Source organism: Corapipo altera, unplaced genomic scaffold (assembly GCF_003945725.1).
Source record: "Corapipo altera isolate COAL_440 unplaced genomic scaffold, ASM394572v1 0, whole genome shotgun sequence".
NCBI lineage: Eukaryota > Metazoa > Chordata > Aves > Passeriformes > Pipridae > Corapipo > Corapipo altera.
In genome coordinates this window covers 58265340-58278643 of record NW_020884872.1, presented here as the reverse complement: position 1 = coordinate 58278643, position 13304 = coordinate 58265340, and the positions used below count along the sequence as shown (strand labels likewise).

At 40.6% G+C, this 13304-nt stretch overlaps 1 long non-coding RNA gene across 2 annotated transcripts in view; it reads right to left on the bottom strand.

Moving 5' to 3' along the window:
• Positions 1–12698, bottom strand: part of LOC113950076 — a 28075-nt gene extending 15377 nt beyond the window's left edge. For both annotated transcript variants that reach the window (XR_003528661.1, XR_003528663.1), the window contains exon 1: positions 12566–12698. This is a non-coding gene — a long non-coding RNA (uncharacterized LOC113950076). The remainder of the gene's footprint in view (positions 1–12565) is intronic.
• Positions 12699–13304: the final 606 nt, after the last annotated feature.

Here is a 13304-nt window from a genome sequence, read left to right as displayed (position 1 = left end):
ACATCTATGTTTTAGAAATGTGCAAAATGTGACTTAGAAAACCACAAGCTTGTTCATGTGATCTCAATCAACCACAGGTCCCTAGAATGAAATAAAAGAATGTGAATAACAGGTAAATGAGAGAAATACATAATTTGAAAATGGACTACATAGGCAATTATTAGGTGAACTGGAGGAAGGGATTAGCAGAAGAAATGTTATAGAGAACTGGCTAAAGATAAGCCATAAATGGAGCTAGTATTGAAAGTCAAGACATCATAAGGGAGGCGGTCTCTCTGATGTGGCTAGTGATTTAAATATTTCTTGCCAATGCAGAGAGAAATCAGAGCATCTGAACAAAATGAGACGTAATTCAAAGTTCAAATAAAAAAAGTTTCTGCTTTTGGGGAAGGAGAGAGCTTTTCTGAAAAAAATGACTGAAAGGCCAGCTGACTAGAAGCCAACTACAGTGAAGTAGCCATGAGAAAGAAAAATGTAGTCTTGAGAATATCAGTATATCCAACAAAAATAGGAAAGCAAGTATGCCGTTTCAGAAGACATTTGTGAAATTTTACCTGCAACATCTCGATTAGGTACAACTAGGAGTTTTTTTGGTTTTGGTTTTTTTTAGCTTAGTTAGAGCAGGTGATCAGGGTGCTTTACAGCATGTTAGGTTCGTTTGTTCAACTAGTGATGCTTTTGCTTACCCCAGTTTTATTCACATGACTCAGATTCTCTCCTTTGCACATACATACCAGTATATCCTGTCAGCACTGCCTGGTAACAGCCTGCTACCTTTTTCCTACCTCTGCTCTCTACATGATTTTATGTGCCAGATAGCAACCGTGACTTGGGTGGGAAGTGGACAGACACATCATATTTGTAACTGCAATGAAAGTTATTTTAAAAGCTTCCCTGCTTCTCCTACTCACTGCATTACAGGGGGAGTGCAGATTACAATGCATCTGAGGTATGCTAGTGACAGTGGGCTGGGCTGGTTCCCACTCAGACTTTTGTCCTTCTACTGTTCTTTTACTTACCCATTGTATCCTGACACAACACATCCACCTCGGCTGGCTTTGCAGACTGTTTGACTTGATGATATGTTGTCATAAAACCATCCAAAACCTTTTCTACCAAAGATTAGTGTGTGAATTTCTGTTAGCTATTCCTGAATAACTGTAGGAAAAAAAAACCCAATGGATTTTTTTTTGAACCTTAAATTGAGACTCTTGAGATCAGACCAGAAATAACTATGGAATCACTACAGATAAAAATTAATGGCTGGCACAAATTTTGGTGCCAAGGTAAATCACAGCAGATTTATGTGCAGGTTTTTCTGGTATGCCAGGCTTCTTAAAACAAAAAGCATTAGAATAGAAGCCAAGAGCAAAACTCAGCAAAATTTAGCTACAAGAAACACAGAGCCCACCTGAGAAACAGAGGACAGTCTCTTGGAAGCAGCAATGAGCTCTCATTGCAAGTGTATGGGAAGGAGAGTTAAAAAAGTAGTTCTTGCTTGCATAAACAGGTGAGCGATGAGTAAGAAACATGGTTCACCATTGTAAAAGTAGTCACAACTTCAGCATTGATTTCATTAGGGAAGAGACAATAAAGAAAAGCAATAAAAAATTATTCAAGGGCTGGGAAAAATGTCAGATTGAAAGTTTATCAAAGAAAGGACTGGGAAGCAACTGTACTAAACAGAGTCAGTAGAAAATGCTTCTATCTAGTTGCAACATGGGATGTGAAGAAACACCTAAGAGAAATGTATGTGGTGCACAGGTGGCCCAACTATATAATCTAATGGTTCCTCTTAATCCTAAACTCTGTGAATCTTTGATTTGCAGAGAAAAGACCTTTCTCCATTCGGGGTTCCTATCCCTCACTGGAAGACAGAGGAAAAGTCCTCTGGAAGACTATCCACTGGCTTCAGGGGCCACGGGCAAAGGCCACAACATTAGCGGTGATACACCTCTCTTTAGAGAAGCATCAAATAACAGTAGTGGCCTGAGAAATATCTGTGCTTCCAGGCATGTGAAATTAAGATTTTGAAAGATAGATCAGTGCTGTCTTTTCAACAACAAAGACTTGGAAAACCTCACCCCACTTTTGGCAACCCTTACACATCCTGAGTGGCATGCTGGGACTCTGCTGACAAGACTGTGAGCATCTCTGAGGGCATTAGCTCTTCACGTCAGTTTTCTAGCACGCAGCTTAGGACCAGTCTCTTCCATATATTAACTTTGATTTTCAATTTTGGGGTTTTTTTGCCAAGGTTTAGCTTACTGCATTTCCATATCCTCAGGTAAAACCATGTGAGTTGCGCTGCTCAGCTGGGGAGATGTGCTTCTCCACTCGACCCTTGCATAAAGCCTGAAGGTCAAAGCAGTTAGACCTCCTCCCTGGGACTGACTAGCTAATTCTCAACTTCAATTTCATGCACTGTTTTTATCCATTTAGCTTCTAACAAAAGACTTTGATGCTGTATTTAACAGAAAAATTCCAGTTCATGCTCACTCGCTTTACAAATCTCATTTACCATGAGGGAAGAGATGCATTTTTTTTTTCTGGAGACTGAGAGACTTCTCTGTGTTGAGCTGTTACATTCAGTGTCAGGTGCTATAGCAGCAAGAGTACATTGCATCTTTCACCATCAGGGCTTTAGAACAGCCAGGTTCAACTTACATATATGCCACAGAAAAAGATGAGGATGAGGAAAAACCCAGGTGCAGATTTCTCTGTCCAAGCCCTACACTGCAGTGGGACACGAGCAGTGAGTGAAGGGGCACAGTTCCTGCTGTCTTCGGTGGTGGGAGATGTCAGTGGAGGTTACCTTCTGGAAGTCTCTCACTCTCCTCTGCAGCCATTGGGGTTTTAAATGACATGCCAAATTTAGTCAATTGAACTAGGTATTAAAATTGGTGAATCATGTAAGGACAAGAATAGCAGTTGGAGTCTAGTCCATCCCCACTCCATAAATTACACTAGAATTTCAACAGACTTGCTTCTTGGAAGAGTGTCTTCCTAGGACCATGTATAGGACAGCACAGGGTTAAAAGTGTTTAATCCTAAGTGCACCAATGCCTTGTTCCCTGAATTCACCAAGGGGAGGAATCTTATTCCCTGCAGCACTTTTGTGGATGTGGCCAAGAAGTATTATGGATAACCTCTGTCTGACAGTGATCACCAATCAGGCTTGTGACCCTGATTTTCCTCAATTACGTCATCAGGATGATTATTTTTCCCCCATTCTGCCTGAAGACACATTTCTGTTCCAATGTGCTCCAGCTGAAACAGTTCAGTTTGGTCTGGCAAAGAGCAGCCAGATTGAATGTTTGACTCTGATACTGAGTATCTGAATGAACCCTTTCTTTATGTCTGCAAGCATAATATCATGTTCCTCTACCTTCACAGCAGTGTATAAAGAGCCCTTGCCAAGAACATCATCAGCTGATAGTGGGAAAATCTCCTTGTGATTTCATAAAATCAATATGAGGGGGCAGAGAGTCTCCTGCTGCTCTCAGGAGAAGTTCCTTGGGTGCTAGTGCATATGGATGCTGAGATGTCCAAATGCTGGTGTGGGATGGACCTAGGCTTTGGAGGGGCTTGGAGCTGGGTTGATTCTGCACATATGGCAGAATGGTGGGTGGTTCCTTACTGGGGATTCTTCCCAAGGAAACTTCAAATAGAAAACATCAAGGTTTTGGCCCTTTTTTGTCCCTTCTTGCAATAAAAAAGGACCAAGATCACTATGCTGGTGATCTCTAGCATAGAGAGATCACTATCAAGCCCTCTGTGCTTTCTTATTTTTTTAACTAAACCACCAGACTTTGGAGGCTTTAGCAAATCCTTCTATTTCAGCATCATTTCAAAGCAAGAGTCCTATGACTTACCTGTGAGCTAAATGCTCAGAAGTGCAATTTTGTTTCCCTTAAAATTCAGACTAAACAGTTTCAAGCCTTCGGAGAATTTACTTCAGCCTTGTCAGGTTCTGAATTAATCATTAAAAAAAAAAGGTAAATAATCTTTACTAAAATGACTGCCCATCCTGGAGATGCCCAAAGGCAATTATTCCTCTGCTTTTAGTTGTCCCTAGTAAACACCTCCTCCTCAACAACTCACAGAGTGCCTTTCCCCTCCTGACTGAGTAACACTATTTGAAAGTCTACTGCATTCTCATTTTTCTGTGTATGCTACTGGGGAATAAAGGACAAAGGAGAGACAAAGTGCAATGAACTGCTCCTGAAGATGGCTAGAAAACTGCAGTCAACCTGTCACAGCCCCTCGCCCATCCAGACCAGCAGCAAGGGTTAACGAAATCAGAGTCGACCACAACACTCCTCTGGAGTGGAGTGCCTACCTGCTGCCATTCAGCAGCTGTGCCCCGTGAAGGAAAGGTATGAAGCTTTAACTACAACAAGAAAATCTTCTCTACAAAGAAAACGCAGAAGTAAAAAGGTGAGAGCCTAAACTCTGACACAAATGACTTCAAGCCATGTCTCAATAAGGCCGGCAGAATGTCTGGCCAGTATGCTGTGCAGAGGTGATACCAAGTATTGATTTATTTCCAAGAAACCTTAATTATATTGTTCAAAGTCTTGAAAAAGAAAGAAGGTCTTGGAGTTATCAGCAATTTGACACCAGGCAATAGATAACAAAACCCATCAGTGATTTTGAACTGTTCTAATACACTTTCTTGATATGTTTCTCAGAAAGGAAACAAACAAACAAACAAACAAAAAACAGAAGACAATCATCACCAGATATACTCTTTTAATCTAACTAACCAGCACAGCATGCTGGCAGCAACTTGTTCCATTACCTCCTCACATTGTTGATGAGTTATGCTTCACTTATCTGAACAGATCAGCAGATAACCTCTACTTCCAGAGCATCCCTTGGATTTATTTTTTTTGTGTGTTTCGAATTAGTGAAGCAAATCAAATTTTCTGTAACAGGCCTAGACTCCATTACTGAAGGAGCACTTTCTGTTCAGATTAACAAGGGTGCATTGTGTCACTGCCTGCTGTAAGGTGCAGAAATGCCCAATTTATCAGAATATTAAATGCAAGAGCTTGTTGTGGTTTCTCTCTAGCTTACAGAATGTACATTTGCAGTTCTGCAGCTGAACTCCCTTCATCAAACACCTCATTACCCTGGCAAAGTGAGGGGAAATAGCAACTTAAATACTTCAGGAATATACTGGTTATACATTAACCCGTGAGTCTGTAGCTGTAGGTCTCAGGTAAGCACCACAGCATATCTGTTGTTTAATAGAAAATCAAACCAGAAAAAATTATATTCCTGTTGAGTTTGAGATATCTCTCCTTACAGACATGAGTGTGAGGGAGAAGGAATGATGTTGGTAAGAAATTCAATCTATTTCTATACTGGGGTACCCAAGAGCATTTCTGAGATGTGTGCTCCCACTCTGTGCTGAAATGAGACACAGGCATATGCTACCCACCCCCTTCAGGGTTTGGTGTCCCCAGTGGGTGTATGGGCTGGACCAAAGCTCTGACAGTTTGAAAAGTCTCTTATCTGCACTTGCAAAGGAATATGATCCCACAGTATCCCCCATGCTATTCCACTGACCAATTTAAACAGAGATTGAGAAATCATGGTTTTCTTTCTGCATGAGTAAAATCTTTCAGAGTGACCTTGTAGAGTTGCTTGTGGATGGTCTATCTTATATAAATTAGTGTGGGTAAATTTTATCTACTTAGCAAGTATGTTTGAAGTGGAAAAAACGTTAGAAATTACAGATGGATACTTCAATAAAAGGAAGCACCTATGTATATAGGAGCAATCTTTGGGGCCTTGCAAACCAACATACCATCCCTTGTGAGATTGCCAAAGAAGAGAGAACTAAATTGCAAAATATCACTGTGCAGTGGGGATAATGCATAATCCCTTTAGCACAGGGTGACTAGGAACAGGATACAGGTCTACTGAGGCTTCAGAACTGATATTTTATCTGTAAAGCCCCCTACCTCAGAGGAATCATTACACAGAAATTCTGCACCTCCCAAAAGAGAAAATGCTCCCAAATTCATCTGGAAAGCCATTGCTGTTAACATTTTAGCTGTGACAAACAGGGAATGGTTGCCAGCAATCAGCTGAGCAGCTGCCCCACCAGATGAAAAAGCTGGATAGAATGGTAAACTGATTTTGTGGCTCATATGCTGTAGAGCTCTGCTGTGTTCAGGACTGATATACCTGCCACATGCATAGGACATAATAGTGCAGTGTCCTGTTGTGTGCAAACTCAGAGCTATTATGCAAGACTTATGTTTCCAGAGAACTGTAAACTCTAGTGAACTGTGTATCTTTGTCTGTTGTTGTTTATGTGCCTATTGATTTATCTCTCCATCCATCCACCCAAAAGGTACTCAAATGTGGTACAAATATTTCCGTGTTCCTATTTCCATTCCCCCATGAGAATGAAATTCATTCTGGCATTTCACAAAACTCTTTGTCAGTATCTATAAAGTAAAAAACTTAATTATGCAGAACAGGTAGTTATTTGCAGGTGGCACTCTGTCTACTGATTATGAAGATGGCCAAAAATTACCAGCAACTTTCTTTAGGGGTAAAAATTATAACAATTCCACTGGAAAAAAATCACTGCATTTCAAAATGTGTCTTCATTTGTATGTACTGCTAATCACCCATTTAACCAAAGGGGAAAGCTACTGCAGCAAACCATATGGGGCTTTGAACAACAGGAAGGAAAAGAGTCTTCTTGTTACAGAAATGGTGGGAATAGGTATAGTTCAAGCCCTTTGTTGCTTCTAGTCTGCCCTGTAGCAGATTCTATAGGGATGCAAGGAGCAGAGGGGATCTTCAAAGATACTCAAGTCTCACTTTAAACCTCTTTGAAGTTCCTTCCCAGGGTAGAAACATTTGAGCATCCCAGCAAATCCTGTCTGTGCCAGTGAGCTTTGAAGACCTGACTTTGAGGGTGCTTGGCCTAGGTTGGTACTCGTATAACTCTCACTGAAATGGGACTAAAGAGGAGTTAGTGAGGTGATAAGTGAACCACTGGTGTCAGTTCCTTATTTTCACTAACTCAAAAAGGTATGGGGACATAAAATTAAGGCACTGTCAATTGCAAATCATTATGTGAGATCAGCATTGAAACTAAGGCAGGCATCATTCAAAGAGAGTGGGCAATAAAATGTTCTTGATATTTGCAGATATTACATGCTCATACACTTGCATAAAAATTGTCTTAAAGGATATGCAATTATTTTAATAATGTCCCTAAGCTGGATCTGGGCAGGTGCAAATGGCAAGCTGTATTTCTGCAAGTGCTTCAGACCTTTCAAAATAATACATTGTCAGAATTTGTGATTATCCTGAGAACATTAACTCGGGTGGCATCCTGGCAGATCAGGCCTGAGTAGAATAAAATCTAGTGACTGTGGAGGTCAAACAAAGTGGTTAGCAATTTCTACTTGAAGAAAGTAGCCTGTGGAAAGACAGAGGTGTGGGGGTTTTGTTGTTGGTTTGATTTGGTTTGGTGTGGGGTTTTTTTGTGGTGGTTAAATTGCGTTTAATCCTTAGCTGGGCTTAATCTGTGTGTGTTTTTCCTCAAGAGCAGTTTGTATTATGTAGACTTGACTTCTTTCTTTCTTGTACCTCGTATGCTTTCCATTTGTACCTATCCTGGGCAGAATTACAAGATTATGCAAGTAGCAGCACAACTTTTCTTCATTTAACTGGTCTAACTGCAAATGACTGCATGAAATTAAAAGTTAGAAGAGTAAGACCATATATCACATTTTGTTCCCAGTCATAAAGTTCTGAAGAATAAATAAAAATTATGTTTTCTAAAACCATGACTCTTATCTCAATGGCCCAAGATTAATTTCTGTGTTCTCTTCCTTCCTCTCCTACAGCTTTTTGGGCTCAACTGCCTGAAATGTTTCTTATCTCTCTTCCTAGAATGGGCCATATCTCCTTCCTGCCTCCTCTTTCTCACAAACATTTGCACAGCCATTCCTCTCCATAGCAGAAAGCTCCAGAGGGGTCTCCTCTCATGATGATTGGCAGAAGAATCAAGTTGTTACATTTCTGGTTTGAATTTACTGCTGACACTGTTTTGACAATCTCTTGAGGTTCTCCAAGAGAACGATCCACGTGCTATAAGGGGACCAGCCTGTCTGCAGAGAAGTGGTCACCTCACCAATTGTCTGCAATCGTGTTTTGGCATTTAATGAAGATGTGCATCAGATCATTGCACACAGGAAGTGCAGGCACAGCATGGCATGGCTGCCTAAAATATTTTTGGAAAGGCAATCGTGGTATGCCTGAGAGAAATGTTACCTCACACCTTGATCTTGCCGGTTCTTTACAGACAGTGAGAGCTGCTTCCACTGCAGACCTGGGAGAGCCGCAAGATGGAAAGACATAAAAGACTTCTCTGAAGTCAGCTACATGTGGATTGTATTGCAATACAAAAATCTGGGAGTTGTGCTGGGTGCCGCAGCATGCATACTAAGGAAGCCCACTTGTAAACACTCATAACGCCACTGCATCCAGAGCAGAAAGGAACATGTGCACTGAAACCCTTTATGCCGTGGAAAGGAAAGGAACATAAACAACAGGCTCAGGGCTTGCTTTTGTACAGTTTAGAAGCAGACTTCCTGAATGATAAAGAAAACTGCTGTGGAGTTTACGGTTTGGTTCTGACCTACTCATGCCTCCAGGTTCCCAGGAACTTCAGTGGTAATTTGCAGAAAGGACCAGATCCTCTGCCACTGCCCAGGTGGTCATATTGGCATTATGTTAATTAACACATTCGACATTGAGACATTTTTCAATTATCTCTTCTACTAACGATATAAATACTAAGTCAGAAGTGGAAAGTCACAAAATTAGCTAGGTGGATCCCTTCATTTGAGTATGACCTGTGAATCCCACTCCTGTGAGAAAACACAACATTCTGTAGATGACTGAGAAATAAGGTTATATCAAGTAGTTTTTGTTAAAATCCTTTTAAACTACTGTTAAGATTTGAAACTGAGAAGCCCATTTATATTCATTTAATTTCATCCACTGCTAATTTTATTTATGCTGCAATACTTTCAAATAATATTTAACCAGCATGCAAGCAATAGATGCGCAGATGTTAGGTAGGTGGAAGGATAATCTATGACCCAGAGCAAGCTGTAAACCAACTCTACCAGTTATAAATGATGTTCTGTGTGTTACAAATCTTTGACACTTTAAACTCTAGTTAACATGTATGATGATTTAGCCCATAAACCAATTCCACCCTGAGACAAATGCATTTCCTTGGTTAAAGGGTTTCTTAAGGGAATATTTAATGTGTTGTATAACAGTAAAATTCTTTTACTTAGCAAATAATTCCAGATACCCAAAACTGTGTCAAAGCAAGGTTGTACTGGCAATCCCATATCTGCTTCATAAAAACCATATTTCTCTGTTTTAAACTAGATTTTTAGAAAGTAATAATAAAATCTTGGAAATGTTCATAAAATAATAATAGTCAAGCCCTTCTTGGAAAAAAAAAAGACTCTGTAGGTAGCTGGACATATTTTCAGGTATGTGGATGCGTGCCATTTTTTTTCACAGGAACCAGGGAATGGAGTATTGGAAGGGATCCCGAGACATTTTCTGGGTTAGGTATACCTAGACTGTGTGACACTTATCACAGGGGCTATACAAAATCATTTCTAGGATGTTCATGAAGGCAGCTCACCAATTTTTTGTGATAACCTATTTATGAAGACAGTTGAAAAAAGCACAGTAGAGCTTTCTCGGTGGTTAGAAATCAGAGAGAATGGCACCGGAATCTAACTTTCAATTGGGTGATAAGAGAAGGATTAAAGGCCAGAGGCAACTATCTTCCTCATGACACTATTGTGACACTAGCAAACTCTCCCAAAAATTTATTCGCAGAGATTTTTTTAAGAACTATTCTCTAACCAGTTCTTTAAAAAGCCAGTCAAGGTGACTGCTATATTACTTTAACCTTTTTCTTTGCAGTGCCTTTCCTGATGATGCCTTATTCCTTAGGGCTTCATGTAGAAAAGTGTGAGGAAGGGGATTCAAACAGTTTTCTCCACCAGCTGCTCCTGGATTGCATCAATTTCTGTGAGCCACAGAGTGCAACTGGTTTGGTCTCTGTGCAATGACAGAAATTGAGGTCTCCTGTTCAGTCCAAGTCATGGTTCTCTCCTGCTTGCCCTCCTCTTTGCCCCAGGTTCCTGTGGGCTCTGCTTCCATCCTGTCACTATAGAATTCAATGTCTATATTTCTCAGGACTGGAAAACTGGTTCAAGTCAGTGTATTCCCCAGAGACCCCTCAATTTACATCTGTGCATAACAATATTTTAATACTTTCATGTGAAATAGCATCTCTGTTCAGTGGTTCTGCTTGCAGAGCAGGTACCAGATAGCGTGGCAAGCTTTGTGAAGTCTTTGCCATGGATGTGCAACAACAGCAGCAACCCCAGGCCTTAGAGGGTGTTTTGGGAAGCATCTGGCTTGTTACTTTTGGTCTCGGAAAGCTGTGAGCTGTGATATATGTCCATGTGCAGAGACAGGACCAACCACCATAAAGATAGACACATCAAGAGATCAAGTTGGTCAAACCAGATAAATTTTTGCTTAACCACTATCTCTTCCTCATTCTATTCTTCTTGCATTTACAAACTTCTGATTTCCTTTTCTGTTACTTTAGTAACCATCTATGTCTATATTTACTTTAGGAACCAAGTAATACCTTTTTCTTCCTTTAAAGAAAACTGGATTGGTATTCAAGCCTAACTGAGGGATTTTTCCTGAATTTATTTTCTTTCAGTGACTTTTAAATATAAGCCTCTGTCCTACCTTTGTATCCCCTTTTCATTCTCCAATTCTGAAGTTTCCAGTAATTTCTAATTTTTTACCCTCTTAACATTTCGTGTTGAATTTATGCGCACTGAACTGGATTCCATTGGCAGTCCAGCCACATTTCTGAGCTACCTTTTGCAGACTGTGTGATATTAATTTATGAGCCATAAGCTGAAAACTGTCGCACTACCATCTTCTCTCTGTTTTGTTAACAGCAAAATTTGACTCATTTGAGCCTAGATTGTGTGTATTACAAAACACCATGGGAGCAGAGATTGTCAGAAAATGCTTGGGGAATCCAGTAATCATATGGAATGGTCTTATTAAAAAAAAAAAAAAAAAAAAAGCTGTTTCTGATCAGTTTTGGTGCTGTGAAGGTCCTACCCAATTTATGCTGTGCACCCATTATTTTATTCAGACCCACACATTTTCAAAAAGCCCTATTCGCAGAAATCCAGAGATGGGAATGCAGAGGTTAGTGCTGGTGCTCCTTGGGATGGAGAGAGGTCAGCGGCAGACCTCTCCATGAGTCAGCCTGCTGGAAATGATGGCCAAGCTATTGCCTTGTCCTTCCCATGACACAGCAATCTTGGAGGCAGAAAAGCCAGCATCACTTACTAGCCTGTGTTCACTGTGCCCATCCTCAAGTGGCTGGTGGAGATGAGATTGCTAAGCTCAGCAGCTGTCTGCTTTTTATCTGCCAAGTGGAAATGGACCCAATTGCTTTTGTGCAGGTAGGCTTTACCTTGACTGTGTCCCTTTAAATCACAGCATGCACAATTCAGTAAGAACAAAGTATAAGTACAATGAAAGCCGGGAGCTCCTTTCAATATGGAAATGTTTCCCCAAGTGACTCAAATTAAATTTCATAAGAAGAAATCCATAGTTCCATGAAATTTATAGATGCATTATAAAAAAGAAGTATATTGCAGTCTACTTGATTTACTGTTGATTCTTTGGGCAGCACTCAGCAGAGTAAAGGAGGAATGTGATTTGGAAATGCACCGGAGGGGATTCAGCAGTATGCTGGCAGCATCAAGTTTCATCCAATTCGAGGGGACTTTCACTCTGCTTGGATACTGTAACTAACTGGGTTTACTATCGAATTACATTTTGCTGGGTCCCCTGTAAATCTGAGAACTAATGAAAATAAATGCAAATATAGTGACTTTTGCCTCATTTGCGCTCCCATTAAGCCTTCAGCTATTCTGACATAATTTGTTTCTCTTTTACCATCTCTGTTTTTTATGGGTTGTGTATGGAGACCAAAGCTTCTGTTCTGCAGGAGGACACACAGAGAAACAGTCCACTGGGGAGTAATCCAAAGAGTGCCATGAGTTGGATTTGAAATTAAGCCTTTTGTCTGTGACCAGTTACGGGGTCTTTGCATGCACGTAGGTGAAGCTGACCTTAGGTGTTAGGTCTAAAGAAAGGCTGTGGAAGGTTTGAGGGTATCTGAGCCCTTTGTCAACACCTTGCATTTGAAACCAGGACCCCCCACCTCGGAGTTACAATAGGTTTGCATGTCCTGTGTGCTGGGCACATCATGGGATGCTGGCACCAGCAGGTTACATAGTAGGTGTTGCTGCCCCATGTAGCATGAACTGGATAAGTGGGAGTCTGGGTGACTCTTCCTGCCCACTCTGGTGGACGCATTCAGGAAGAAAAAAACAAACAACAACAAAAACCCCTTTTCTCCTTCCCATGAATAACTTACCTTCCATCAGGTACCAGGAGAGAGCCAAAGGAGTCTGACTCTAGTGGTCACACACAGACTGGCTTGCTTAACGTAGTGTGCACAAAACTTGCAAAAACAAACCCTGAAGCCTGTGGCAGAGATATCAGTAAGCAGACACTTGAAAAGGCTGAGTGCTTGTTAATATTTAACAAGCAAGTCCCCATCTGACTCAGTGGTGTTGTGCTTTGTTTATCTAATCCCTATATTCTCCAAGGGAAAAAAAACTCTCTTTATTAGCCTATGACAAATAAGTAAAGAGGAGGACCTGGAAGAATCTCACTGAATTTTCTGTTTAATAGTAAAGCAGCCTGTGTTGCACAGTCTTCCCTTTATGAGATGAAGCAATATTTTAGACTGATTTAAGCAAATCTTCTTCCCTCAAACAGGATGGTAAAAGAGGTAATATTTGCCTGCCCTGAGGTTTGCAAATGGATTTCAGAACTGTCTTCAAATTACCCTTTCTGCCAGACTCATTTGTGGTGGAACTTAGGAACAAGTGAGAAGGCAATGTTTTGAGCCAGACTTAGTTTAATTTTAGACAGAGACTCATAGTTCAAATCTAAGGCCAAACTATGCCTTCAGGGAATATAGCTGTTGGAAATGTGTAGCTTTTCTAGCTACTTTTCAATACCCAGACTTCTAGTCTGTGGAAAATATAGGTTTATCCATTCTCCTGAAAATAATTTTTATGGAATTTTATGGATTTGTTCTACCAATT